Source organism: Mixophyes fleayi, chromosome 5, assembly GCF_038048845.1.
Source record: "Mixophyes fleayi isolate aMixFle1 chromosome 5, aMixFle1.hap1, whole genome shotgun sequence".
Lineage (NCBI taxonomy): Eukaryota > Metazoa > Chordata > Amphibia > Anura > Limnodynastidae > Mixophyes > Mixophyes fleayi.
Genome location: NC_134406.1, coordinates 95,566,208 through 95,579,715, shown reverse-complemented (window position 1 = coordinate 95,579,715; position 13,508 = coordinate 95,566,208). Strand labels below are relative to the sequence as shown.

At 39.5% G+C, this 13,508-nt stretch overlaps 1 long non-coding RNA gene across 1 annotated transcript; it reads right to left on the bottom strand.

Moving 5' to 3' along the window:
- Nucleotides 1-7,823: 7,823 nt before the first annotated feature.
- On the bottom strand, nucleotides 7,824-13,286 carry LOC142157709 (uncharacterized). Its single transcript, XR_012692580.1, has 2 exons — nucleotides 13,156-13,286; nucleotides 7,824-8,024 (listed from the first exon to the last, which is right to left on the bottom strand). It is a non-coding gene; the product is annotated as an uncharacterized LOC142157709 (long non-coding RNA).
- Between the last annotated feature and the right edge of the window lie 222 nt (nucleotides 13,287-13,508).

Genomic DNA, 13,508 nt, shown 5'->3' with positions numbered 1-13,508 from the left:
AGAGTGAGTGCAGAATGTAATGTCCAAAACTCATCTCTGCTCCATTCACTTAACAATTCCAGCCCAGGCACATTGAATTATCTTAGAAAGAAATTCCTTGGCGGTTAGGCAAATAACTGTGGATTTAGAAAAATGTATGTGAAGGCTGGTAAACCCTTTCTAAGACAAATAGTCAATAATCAAAATAGTCCTTCTCTAAGGAAAGATAAAATAAACATCTAGTTCTGGCCAGAATGAATCAGGTAAAACCTAGCGCCAAGGAATTTCTTTCTATTGTTTGTATTTATATAGGGACAGGGGTTACCTTATTTTCCTTTTGGCAGCTCCAACCTACCATCTAGATAGGGAGCGCAGTTGACTTTCCCTCCCCTTGCTGTACATTGAATTATCTGCCCATTTCTCTCTCCGTCTGTGAAAGTTCTCTTCTATTCCAGCTATCAGAGGTAAATCAGTTCATAAAACAGAGCATGTGGCAGACTAATGAAATGGGAACGTTGTTCAAAAATAGAGTAGCAATATTTTAGTAATATAAGTTGTACTGACCCTTGTATTGTTTATGTACTTGAAACTGAGAAGTTGTGCATTCTTTCATAAATATACAATAGAATTGTGTCAATTATATAATAAAACAATGTTATCCTACCTGTAGCACAATAGTATTTTATATATACATTATTATATTATCTACAGATGTTTACTTGGTGTCAAGCATAGACAATACACTAATAATTAAAGTAACAAATATTAAAATACAAAAGATTGTATTATACAGACTAGAGGTATGATGAACAAATAGCAACTAATTAAACCTGTATTATTTAGAAATATATTGCAATTGATCTAGTATTCTTATTGTATTTTTTATGATCTGATTAAATCCCAGAACAAACAAACCCATCAGCTAGTGGCAGATGGGTATTGTTTGTCAAACATAATTAAATTTATAGCAACTAATTCCACATAACAATGAGTACATTTCATTTTTACTTGTTTAATATAATGTTATTTAGAGTTGGTAGCCATAATCCTAATTTTCTAGACATCTAATCTAGTAATAGTGTTTGTTCTTAAATGACACCAGGTGGAATGTAAATCAGGGAAAAGTGAGGATGAGATGACGGGTTAAACAATTGATGTACATGTATAATTCTATGAAATCTTTCCTGTTTAGTTAACCAGGTTATACCCCATTCATACTGCACCAAAAACCTGGGTTTTTGCAGAGGCACGCTGAAAAACCCGGGTCTTGGTGCAGTATGAATAGTCCAACCACAAAATCCCGGGTCTAAAATCCCAGGACTTAGACCCGGGGTTTTGCGAGGATCCCGTGTTGGATCCCGCTCGCCTGCAGTATGAATGGTGCAACCCGTTTAATTCCCGGGTCTCACCATTCATACTGTAAAAAAAAAAAAGATTTTAATTAATAAAAAATACATAAGAAATGTTTACTTAACTTCTTTTCAGCCAGTGGTGTCTCCGGTGCATTGCCGGCTGTCAGGGGGACCTCTGGGTACTAAAATGACGTCATTTCTAATGGACTAGAAAGGTGCAGTATGAACCCGCCCGACCCGGGATTCTTCTTATCTATACTGCCCTGTGCCCCGGCAATATCCCGGGGCGGCAGTATGAAAGTGGTATTAATGTTATACTAATATCCCTGGATTAGACTCCTAGGTACTGTCTCCACAGGGAGCCAACACTCCCCAGTCACCGTGGGGGTGGTCCCTCAGGATTATGTCTTATCACTGACCCAGCTATCATAACTTGGCTACTGCCCCTAGTTCACCCACCATTTGCTCCACCAATACGGGAATAGTGAAGTGGATATAACCTGTGTTTTTACTGTACTGAGGGTGTTCTTGGATTGATGACTAGGAATTGCGCTTCTGTCGTGTGTATACTTTATGTGCAAATAATCACATTTGTCTGGTGATTGTATATCCACATGTTTGTATTGCTATCCATGGAATAAACTGCATTTTGGTTTAAACAAACTGCCTAGGAGATTTTCAAGAACTCTCTAGGACGTGTGGTCCTCCCAGTTTTTTTATTTTTCACTGTGTAATATTTACAGTAACATAGTTTACTAATGTTACATTTTCCCTCTATATTCATGAATGAATTTGTAATATTATTTATTTGTATGATTCAATTTTTTCCACCATGGTAATACAGTGCTATAAAATATATTAGAATATTATAGATAACTTATCATGTAGCCGTTTAAATCCAGAAAATATGCTACTATAACATATTGAAGAGAAAAGTTAAGCAAAACCCATGAAAATATTAGAATATCTTAAATATAAATTGCCATTCTCAAAGAGAGACCTCCTGTTAATTGTATGATATACTTTCCAAATTAGTAGCATGGGACCCAAGGATGTACAACATAATACCACATCCCCCAAAAATTTGGGGGGAGATTTTGACAAATATTGACTCATGTCTTCCTTTAAATTGGACAGTTTACACCTCAAGTAACAAAAGCCCACAAATTGGGCAGCCATTATGTGAGCTATGCCAATACTCTGCATTAATTTTCAGATTTTTAATTCACTAGAAACTAGTGGCACCTCTAAGAAATTAGCAGGCCCCAAATTGTTCAAAGGGCAGGTAGGCCTAGGCATCATCATCACCATTCCATCATCTTACCACATTTGTTTTCTTCTGATTGTCTGCCAGCATGAAAAACCAATGATCATTTAAATTATCCTCTTACAATCTTATTTATTTTATACATATGTGAGCATGTCTGGGGCCATGGGTCTCTATGGTGAACTGATATAAAAATGATAACAATGATTAAATAATTGGTAATGTACTGATGCTATTTACAAGTATATTACTGTGTATGTGATCATGTTACAAATATCACAAGTAATTATCATAATCATGAAAGCCGACCTAGGTACACATTCATTGCAGCACTTCACAATAATTTACATGTTAATTAGCAATTACTGACCTATTGCACATTGCGCTACAAAGATTCATTCAGTTGTGATGAAAAATTAAAAATATCATTACCAAAGAAAATGTATTATTTGCTCACAGGATACAGCGGTCAGCACCCATTAGACAAGACATCACAAACCACTTTTTACTCTGAAACACAAATTCACTGTTATAGTGTGTTTCATTAAAAGCCTGCAATTTATTTTCAAATTGACCATTTTATACTATGGACAGAAAGAATTATCAATACTTTATGGAGAATATATAATATTCTGAGAAAACAAATATTGTAATATAATATATGTAGTCACTAAATATTATAATGAATGAGAACTTGCACATATAGGGCCTGATTCATTAAAGAACGGATCTTATCTTTCCTCATTGTAAGTTGCGTTGAGTGCTTTAAGTAAAAACGGGGACAGTTAAGATATTCGCAATTCAAATAAGGAACGCAAAGTCGAAAAACACACCCACCTTTAGTCCTTTACGCAACGGAACATAATATGCAATGGATCCTAAGCAATTTACCCACTTTAAAAGTTCCTCTACGTTAACTTCCGGAACGTTAAGATAAGAAATGTATACGTCACGCCAAATGTGGGAGGTCCGACGAGTTTGTTTTTCAAATGTTAAAACACAATCCAGTGTGTATTTATGCAGGAAAGTTGTAACCTCATTATTCCTTTTCACATTTTACATGTTTTGCAAACTTTGAACAATGACTTTGGAGTGTTTTTAATGACCTAAATCCACACACCTTCTGGCTCGGCTACATGAAAGATAGATCGTATGATGGGTTTGTTTGTGTTTGAGTTGAACAGAGCGCATGTTGATGCAAATGCATGTAATTCACTAGCATAAAGAAATATGCATAATAAATCTTTAAAATATATGTTGCTTTATAACTATGTCTCGACCGTTAAAAAAATGCCTAGTGTAATCTTCCATAATTGATACATAGTAGAGTACATACAACCCCCGAACAGATAAAGGGTGTGAGTCAGGATTAGAACTCATTACTCCATTTTTGGAAGGTGGATTAGCTAACCACAATGGCAACGGTCTTTTTGAAAAAAAAAAAGCTCAACAATACAGCATGCGTGCTATAGATGAAAGTGCTAGTTAATAGTACTCTTAATTATTAATAAAAAATATATGCCAATTATGAATCTCACAGGTACCTTAGTGGTTAGCACTTTGGTTTCACAAAAGCGGCGTCATGAGTTTGAATACCAAGCATGGCCGTAGCATCTGTGTGCAGCTTGTGGACTTTATTCATTAATGAAAGAAACACCACAGGAACTTGGCCCAAACCAGCTTGTTTTTTACTTTGTCCTTCAAAAGTGATATACTACACGCTCGACCACAATGACAAATCTACCCTCATATTTAACATGCATCTCCCACTCAAATGCAACTTTCTAACGGCAAATTGCTTTTTTTCTGGCTGACAATGTTAATGTTTTATTTTTTCCAAAAGGATGATGACCCACAGTTCACATGCACATTATTATGTACATGCTGACATTTATTACTAGGAATGGCCTAAGCAGGGGGGTGTTGATTTGGAGGGGACAGGTTCCTTGGAGTTAAATGCCACATTGTCTGGAAACCTTGTTTTATCGGCATCTACGGCTTTCAGGTTATGTACTCAGCTTTACCCAAACAGAACGCTGACCACAGTCGTGTATCATGGTGGTTTTAGTAGCTTGCACTTCTGCCTTACAGCACTGAGGTCATGAGTTCAATTCCCAACGATGGACTTATCTGTGTGGAGTTTGTCTGTTCTCTTCAACGTTTGCATGAGTTTACTCAAACGTTGTTAGTTAACATTTGACTACCACTACAATGCCACATGATTGTGTGAAGTTTTTAATTTTGGCATTTGGCATATACCTTAATGATTATGGCCCCCAAGGCACATTATGTGTATGCTATTACTACGGATGGTCTACCTCTTGGAGGGATGGATTGTTGTTTGAGGGCACAGGTTCCTTTTTGTGAAATGCAAAGAGCAAATGCAAACCTGTGCTGGTGTCATGAGTTTGATTCCCGACCATTGCCTTATGTGTATGGAATAAGTGTTCTTCCCATGTTTATATTATTATTATTATCTTTGACTTATAAGGCGCCACAAAGGGTCTACAGCGCCGTACATTACATATACAGAAAACAGAACCAAGACACAACATGATACAAAAATGTATACAAACACAGGTGACAGGGTAAAGCAAATCAGATTATATCTGGGACAGATAGGGAAAGGGATGGTAGAAATCAGCAAGAAGAAGGCCAAAACTTAAGAAGACAGGGAAAACAGGGTTAGCGAAGCAGGCCAAGAGGTACAGAGGGTGAAGGAACAGTAGAAGGAGCACACAAGGAAAGAGGACCCTGCTCATGAGAGCTAACATCCTAAAGGGAAGGGGGAGACACAAATAGGGTGGTACTAACTGGGGGAGAGAGTCAGGACAAGTAAAGTTAGGAGGAGGACTGATAGACTTGAATAAAGAAATGAGTCTTAAGGGCACGCTTGAAGCCTTTGAGAGTAGATGCTAACCTGATGGAACATGGAAGATCGTTCCACAGCAGGGGAGCAGCCCAGGCAAAGTCCTGAAGACGAGAGTGAGAGGAGGTGATCAGTGAAATAGTGAGGCAGCGGTCACAGACAGAGCAGAGGGGGCGGGTAGGAGAGTAGGTAGAAATGAGATTGGAGATGTAGGTAGGGGAAGATTGACTAAGAGCTTTAAAGGTGAGGGTGAGTAGTTTAAGTTTAATTCTGTAGGGTATGGGGAGCCAATTTAGTGACTGTTGGAGGGAGACTGCAGATACAGAGCGGCGGGAGAGAAAAATGAGGTGGGCAGCAGTATTGAGGATAGACTTAACAGGGTCAAGGCGAGAATCAGGTAGGCCAGAGAGAAGGAGGTTACAGTAGTCAAGGCGAGAGCTAACAAGCGAGTAAACAAGGGTTTTCGTGGCTTCCATGGTGAGAAAGGGACGTATCTTAGATATATTCCGAAGGTGGAAGTAGCAGGATTTTGAGAGGGACAGAATGTGAGGCTTAAATGAGAGGGAGGAATCAAGGATGACCCCAAGGCATCGGACTTGTGGGACAGAAACGAGGGTAGTGTTATTAACTTGTTAATGTGGATTTCCTTCAAAAATCCTAATCTATACTAGTGTATCGTCATTTGCTGCTAACAAATTTACCTGAATCTGTCTGTGTTACAGCTTTTACATTGTAAGCTCTTTTGGGACAGATTGCCTTCTCTGTACACTGAGGCAGAATTAGTGGTGCTATATAAATGGTGCAATGATGATGTAGTAGTAACAAAACAATCTACCTTAAATGCTATTATTGTTTTATTGAAATATCCATTCTTTATTGTCCTTATACCCACATGTTGTGCAATTGTAATATATTAATAAAGACACACACACCAATGATTCTGTTTGATTTAAACATCATATTTATAACCACATCAAAGATATTCAACTATTTACATAAAAGAAAGGAAAAAAAATTCATGAAAACTTGCTCGTAAATGGGTTTGGTTTTCTATTTTTTTCATCCCCCCCCCCCCCCCCCCAATTTCAGGCATACATAAATCCTTAATATAAACAGTGATGTCCAGGAAATTAACCGACACCTGACTAGGATCAAAAGTCAAATGAATATTTAAATGATTATTGTTAAGATAAGAACAAAAACGGTCCAAATCTTCCTTATTGCCCTGCCACACAAAAAATATTTTGTCTATATAACGATACCATTGGACCAGGCTTGCCCCCAACGTCATGCCACTGCCAGACATGGAACTCCTCCCACCAAGCCATAAACAGGTTAGCATAGCTCTGGGCGAACCAGGTTCCCATGGCCGTGCCGACTTCTTGTACATACTACTGATCCTTGAATCTAAAGTAATTTTGAGTGAGAATAAATGTTATTCCTTCCATCAAAAACAATTTGGTATCTTCAGAATACGTAGTCCTATTTAAATAAAATTCTGTGGCCTGCATACCTAATTCATGGGCAATAATTATATAAAGTGAACTCACATCAGCAGTGACTAGAAAAAAGTCCTTCTACATGCTTTTGAACTTGCTTTTTGCGGTACGGGCATTATCCTCACTTGTGGAGGATTCTCTGTTTTATGTTTTACTTGTTTTTATACTATTAAAAATTGTAATACACTATGTAGTATTATTTTTATTTTTATGATGATGGCTGAGAAGAGATTCCTGTAAGGATTATCGGTATATTTCCGTCAGATTGTACAATGCAAGTATAAAAGAATCTATCTTGTAAGCACATACCATATAGGATTTCGATTGAAACACTTAGGGTGTTGAAGAATTCCGATTTCCTCACTTCTCTCATTGGGAACTTTTTGGGAACCCTATACAATAAGAACAATTTGTTGAAATATACTACACTATATATTGTTTTTCTTTGTACATGCCATCTGGTTGGTGCAAGAAGAATTTATTCCTTATGTGAACATCCATGAGCGCCTATGTACGTATTTTTCATGTAATTGTGAAAACAGACAGGAGTTAGCAGAGTGGGTACTGTTACATACGCTACTATAAAAGGACAGCAATGTCTAATGGGATGCCAAATACAGTTGGAGCACGAGGCGTAAGGCTTTTGTGTGGCAGTTTTATATAATATATACACAATTACAGGGGAGGGGGCGTGTAGAGTGTATTTTCCAAAAATACTTTGCAGTCCCATCATTATGGAAACCTGTGACATTTATGTCAACTTTAATTGATCATGTGTAACATCGAGGATCTATTACCAGGACAATGGACATCTAAATGTTATAAAATAATGTAAGGGCTTTAATGAAAATACCTACTATCTCCCAAGGCCTCTCCAACTTTTGGCACCACCTCCTCCTCCTGGTGCACGGTCATGGCCTCGTCCTCGGGCTCCGCCTCCACTTCGGTCTCGGCCCCCGACTTGTCATCGGCCTCGGGCTGGGGTTCGGCCTCCATCTCGGCTTTGGCCTCCGCCTCCTCCACATCTTGGTGATGCCGTTGCCAACATGTACGGTTTGCTTGAATAAAAAAATATAAGTGTACTGTTCGAAGATTAACCTGCTTAACAATTATATAGATGTAGTCTGATAATCATATGATCAGACATTGTGAAACTTATAATTGCCACCACAGATAAATATTCACTTCTCTTAAAGGATATAAACATGACAGACACACACCACTTCAAATGTTTGCTTTTGGCTTAGGGATGTGGACTATCTCTGTTTAAGTCTGTAATTTTGAAATAGTCCTTTTTTGGGGCCCCATCATAATTCAAACAGTCAGATAATGAATGATTGATTAGGTAGATATAATACAGTAGGTATTTTTGTTTGACCTGCTAATAAGTGAAAATTATCTAAGGACAACGGTGAGTCTGGACATGGTTTTCAAATATGGCATTCAGATCTTTTTGCAATAACAAAAACATATCTGTGTTACGAGCCGCGGCTCCCTGACGGGCCGCCGCGGCTCGCTTCCGGCTCTCCCAGACGACCCGGCCGTCTCCATGACGACCGGGGTGTCACTTCCGCCTCTGACGTCCCGGTTGCCTAGGCAATAACCGGGACGCTGTAATCCGGAGGCCGCAGCGCCCGGCCAGCGGGCTGACACCCGGGCACATACCAGCAGGGAAAGGTAGGGCAATTTATGCCTATGGAGTAGACTCTGGTGAGAGTCTTTTTGATTTATATTTATTGGTGCTGTCTTGTGATTGCCTGTATTTTCCTCGGTGCAGAGATTATGCAGTGGGAGGGGTTTTATTACTATGACTCCTATTGGCTCTCCTTGCTATTTAAGGCTATGAGGACTTAGCCTCATTGCCAGTTATAGCTTCCTGTGTAGCTAGGCTCCTGTTCCTGTTTCCCTGCTCCTGTTCTGTATTCTAGTTTGGATTTCCCGTGTATGACCCCTGGCTTGTTTCTGGACCTCGTTGTATTGCCTGTGACCCCTGACCTCGGCTCATTATCTGGTATCGCTGCTTGCTGCCGGCCCTTGACCTTTTGCCTGGATCTCTCATTGCTGTGTCTACTTTGCTACCTCAGGGTTCTCCCCAGTCAGTGCACACTACACGACCCTCCGTTGTCTGCAGCCAAGTCTGTCCCCACCACTAGGGGCTCCAGCGAACACCAGACTTCGGAGTAGACTCCGGGTTTTGTCGTGCTGACTGAAGGAGTTCCTAACAATCTGCCACTGTAATATTCAAAATGTTCTTAAGGTAAGGTCAACAAGTTGCCTTAGTGAGTAGCACTTTTGCATCAAGAGTGAGTTGCACTGGGGTCAAGAGTTGGAATCCAAAACCTACCTTAATGTTCTGAAATTTGACCCTCAATCATTAAAGAAAAGTAAATGTTCAGCCACAAAAATTATGAGAGAGGAGCAAAAGCAGGTTGCATTGGAGGGGGAGGAACCTTTCTAGGAAGACTGGAGGAAGATTTATATGTAGTGGTAGGCCATGTCATGTGATTTGGGTTAACAGTTTTTGAACATTATACTAAATATGTATGTCTGTGCTCGAATTTATGCGACTAATAGAGAAGTCACATCTAATCTCCTCCCTGAGCTCACTCAGCAGCTGGGGTTGACGGTGGTGGTGGTTGCTCCAGCTCCTCTGAAGTTGACCCTCTGACCTGCGCCAGTTGAATCGCAGGCGCAGGTATCTGCGGACCCTTTCGTAGGCCCGAAATTTAACTTCATTTGAAATGTATCTGCCCGAGGGAATGCTGTCCATGCCCTCGGTCAGAACCCTCATCTCACGCCAACTGAAAACGGCTAATCTCATTTTTCCTCTCTCTTCTATTCTACTCTGTAGTACTCTACGCTCTGATTGTTTCTCTGAGCATGTATGGGCGAGCTCACGTACCATGCAGATCTTTCCTACACCAGTTATTAAAATGGCTGTCTGTCAAACCAAAAAAATGGAGAACGGAGCGATGAGACGAGTACTCCATGCTTTGCAATGAGGATGACACTCATGTACACCTGGCCTAGCAATTAAATCTGGATTTATACCCACCTGGGCTCTTCCTTCACTCCTGCTAATTTCCAATTTTTGGCAGGCAGGCTCTGGCTTGTATCAAATATTTCTAGAGTTTTTTTCCCTGTGATTGCTCAAACATTATTACAGTAAGTACTATTTGATGTGATATATTTCAGTAGATACATGTTTACTTCAGAATAGGAACCAAACTTGTTAGGCATAAAGCAATGTTACTGTGCTTGCAACTTTCAAAAAGTTTGCTTGGGCTCGAAATGTACAGACAAAGTGTCACATTTATTGCAACACTCTGCTACTGGGTTCCCCAAACAAAACCCAAGAACAAGCAGACTATAGCATTGTTGGTCTGATTAATTGAAATGTATCTAGCTACTATCTTTGGTGTCCAAAAAGCATGTATGTACAATATTGCCTATACTCTCAATCATCCTTATGCCTCTCTTTTGCCATCTCCCTAGATTTCAAACCAAATTGGTTGGATACATCCACTCTGCTCAGGAATCTGACTTGGAGATAGGCGAGTTCTCTGTACTTCAAACACTGCTGATTACTTAGTGATAAGAATTGAAACTGACCAATTGACCTTCATTTATCTGGGCCTCAGAAGGGGATGGAGGCCCATTACACTTGTTTGGGAAGTGTAAAGACTTTATTGTGTGGACTTTTAAACTGCTGCTGTTTTTGTTACGCCCTCCTTTCCTTTTTACTGGTGTTGCATTTGTCCATTTTTAAAAGTATTTGCTTTCGAAACCTAGCGGGGGAATAACAATGTAATAAAGTCAAAACTGAGTAGTGAAAGTATTTTGCAAATGATGATTCTGTGACTTAACCCCCTTTTTTTCACCAGTTTTATAAGTTACAGGTGTATATTTAGAAAGCACAAGCATTTATATATTAAGGTGCATGAGGAATACATTGTTTAGTTTAAGCATGCAATAAAGCCGATTAAGGGAGTGGGGTTTTCAAATTAGCAAACTTTAACATGACTGTTTGATTTGTCAATGATCACACTTCATTTCTATTCTAGATAACTATGTCTATCGCAGGGCCAAGCTCAGCACCGGAGACGGGTGCGAAAACCCGTTGCAGACTAAATTTTACAGAACGCAAATTAAATATTCTATTTGAAGAAGTCATTCATCAACTTTATTCTGGAAACAGACAGCTGAGCGCCATTAAAAAATATACAATATGGGAGGACAACGTCAAAAATCAATGCTATGTCAGTGTCTCATGCATGAAGTTCAGAAACAGTACAATGAAAATGCTTGTTCAAAACCGCAATTTCTGTTTGATGCCTCAAAACATAGTACAAGTCTGACAACTGTGAGCTTGACACATATTGTGTCTGTGTAAGTCATTTGTCTGTCAAGGCATTTTTTAAACTAGCAAATGGCCATGGTTGCCTCCAAGTGTACTTTTACAATTCTAAAGGTCACGTTTGGTCCATTATCCACCCTTGCAAAGCCACAAACATTTAACAGTGTAATTGTAGTGTGAAATTGTGTGTAAATAGAAAATGGACACTATTATGTTGCATGTTTTTGACTATCAAACCATTTAAAGGCATATTTTTATTTCCAATTTTGATAGATGGGCAGACTATAAACAAAGGCTTAAAAAAATCACTGATGCAAGGAGGCAAGCTCAACAAACTGGCGGGGGGCCTCCACAAGAGCCCCAGCTCTCAGCCCTAGATGAGCGTGCAAGCATGGCTATTTCTGATGCGGAAAACAAATTTGACAATCAACTCACCACTTTTAATAATACACTATCAAATATTGGCACCCTATTGGAAAACATATTGCATGTCCACTCCCCACACCTTCCAGCAACTGTCACTTCTTCCCTCATTTCAACTCATAGCACACACGCTACCTTCACCCCCCCCAGGACACCAGCTCTCTACTCATAATTCTTCTCCAATTTCATCTTCTCCGGCCCCTGTCCCTTCTGTGTCTGCTGCCCATTCCCCTGGCCCTTTGTCACGCCCTCGGTCTCAACCTGCTGACCAAGAGAGTTCGGATGCTTGCTCTGAGTCCTCCACATCACGGCAAACTTGAAGCCAGGCATGTGGGGTCAGGCCCCAAATGTCCATTTATTCTATTAATTTTTTTTCTTGTCATTTTTTGTTAAATGTAAATACATTGTGTAATGACTATTAAAGTACACAGTAATTTATAACTGTTTGGTTGTTGGTTATTGTAGACATATTATTCTTTCTGATCAAAATCATACATATTGGCGCTTGTCAGTACATTGTAACATCAGTACACTGAGACTACTACATCACTTAAAGCACTCATTTCCAAGTGTATTAAACTACATTTCAGTTCAAAATGGGCCTGCAATGTGTTTGCAAACTCTAATCCTATGTCTTATTTGGGCAAAGTTTGGTTGGAGTGAAATAATACACATATCAAAGCATTCACCCACAACAAGACAAAAAAAAACTACGAGCCATACTTTAGAACACTCCAATAGTTTGTTCCACAGGGACAAGTGTGTAACATTAGAGTACACTACAACATTTTAAAGTGAGTATAATGGCTGCTCAATTGACGTTTCAGACCAATCTCAAAACATTTAGAGCTGTCTTTACCTTATTGCGTGGTCCAGAGATGTGTGTACTACTTAAATGTAGTGCAAGCTAAGGTTGCATTGTCCTGTGCTCTGTGTTGCATGTATGTGTTTAGTTTCGACCCTTAGGTCCATAATTTAGTACTTTGACAATTAATCCATTAAGCACTTAGGGCCAAAAATTTTGCCTGGAAGTCTACTTTAATTGTAAATTGTGTGTTGTGAAGGCCAGAGACATTTAGTGTATTGTGGGTAAAGTGTCATATTGTAACTTAGCTTCTAAATAGAGACATAATTTGCAGCAGTTGCATTGTCTCATGGTTTGTGTGAGGGAATAGTGTCTACCAAAGACCTACAGTGCTCTTTGCTACGTGTGGAAATACTTCCACCAAGACAGATATCCTACTTTACCAATGGTATATTTAATTAATGAAACACCAACAACATGCACAAAAACAACATATGGTTCAGGAATATCAAGTCCAGGTATGCACAATGAACACGAGAGTCGTACCTACAAAACAATGCTGGTCCCATTATCGGCATCTTTGAAAATCCAAGTAAAGGCTTACCCTTTCCTGGTAGTGTGACGCCCCAGTGCCTACAAGCAGGCCACTGTTCCGCCTTCACTGTCACCATGGTTTTTGCAAGCACACTGAATGGGTAACATTAGCCAAAGGAATAGAAACAAAGGTCATAGCAGTCCTTCCAATCTCCATCCTCTGTCAGCTGGATGAAACCATTACCTCCTACAGCAGCCAGATATTTCTGAGAAGAGCCTCAGGCCGTAGGGGTGTGTGGACTGTCTGCTGTCTCTCCGGATATTAAGACCTAGGAATACAAGACACATTTCATAATTAAGATGATTACATCAGGCACAGAACAACACCCTGTTGTGCTTGTAAATACACAACAAAACATTATC